Source organism: Dermacentor andersoni, chromosome 4 (assembly GCF_023375885.2).
Source record: "Dermacentor andersoni chromosome 4, qqDerAnde1_hic_scaffold, whole genome shotgun sequence".
NCBI classification, from domain to species: Eukaryota; Metazoa; Arthropoda; class Arachnida; order Ixodida; family Ixodidae; genus Dermacentor; species Dermacentor andersoni.
In genome coordinates, this window is record NC_092817.1 from 83,620,264 (window position 1) to 83,621,740 (window position 1,477).

Consider the following 1,477-nt stretch of genomic DNA (forward strand, 5'->3'; position numbering starts at 1 on the left):
CGTCCAATTGGCTGAAGAGGCTGCTGGGACCCAAGACCTCCCAGCCTGCATCTGAGGCGGCGGCACTCGCACCCTGACCTGCGTGTCGGGATGTGGGTAGATCACCTTATCCGTTCGAAAATAAAGTTTATTCTATCTATCTATTTGGAAACGAGAAACGCAAAGTAAAAAAAGGAATCAAAAGAGATATAGAAATAACCAGACTAGTATGAGAGCGAGCAGTGAGACTAACTGAAGGGTGAATTCCAAAAGGGGTTACCATCGAGGAGAGAATAAATGCAAAGTTGATAAAGAATCTGGAGAAACCGATTTCGGTGAAATGAGTGCTGATCTGATAGGTACAAAAAAGCTACGATAATTAGCAGCGTAATCGTTTCGCTTCAGTAAAGAAATCAAAAATCCAACACTTCGTAACAAACGTCTCTGTGACTATAAACTACTGTCCCAGCGGCAAATGATAATATTACCGGTATAATTAATCCTAACCCAATTTTGCAGAGTGGAGCTTCGAGTAATATCTTTCTTTGGTTTGAATACCGTCAACATGATAAAAAGTAGCGGTCTAGTGATTAAATTTCCTTACCATTGTGGCATAGAGGCGACAATCACCTTAGGAGGCTGTGGCACGTACGAACACACTGTGGGTGATTGACAGAGAGGTGGGAGAGACCTGCAATGAGAATGACCATGGGCGTCGTTATGAAATTCGAATACCAAGAGGACAGACTGAAAAAAATAATACTATATTTGAGTTGAAAATCTTAGGTACCCTTTACCTCAACCCTTTCGTTTACCTGAAATGTTATTATTTTAAGGTTCTTTTTATTTCTGCTTGTTTATGCGATGCTGACTACATTATAAAACGTCACTGCATTTCATTTATGATCGGTTGCTTTCGTATATTTATTTTTGTTGTAATGCTACTAAGTTCTCGGCTTGTGACCCACAGGGGTTTTGTATCATTGTTGAACAAATCATGATCACCATGATCATCATCATCATGGTCGTTATCTGCATCCTTCCATTACCAAAGCTATTCTTTTGGGTTGATTAGTTGGTTGGCCCTTTATGGTATGGCACAACTAATCGGCCGAGGAACGGCTGGTAGCAGAAGTAAAATGAGAAAACACAAATTTTAATATAAAAGAGAAGTTAGTAAAGTGGTTATGATGGTATGTTGTGGGTAATGGCGCAGGCCAGGTCTGGCCAAAGGGCGCCATTTAGTAGAGTGATAAAATAACAGTAATAAATAGACATATCGAAGAAACGCGGTGCTCTGAAGTATAGCAACGCGAATATTTAGATGATAAGAATCAAAATTATCAAGATTTGGGTAGCCCGTCGCCGCCCCTCGGCGTGACCGCGCGAATGCGCCCGTGCCACTGCTCGCGCGTTCGTCGTCTTCCACAGCGGGCTCCGTTGCCGCTCATCATGCCAGCGTTCCCATACTGCCCCGCTCACTGTGAAGGCGCTGACG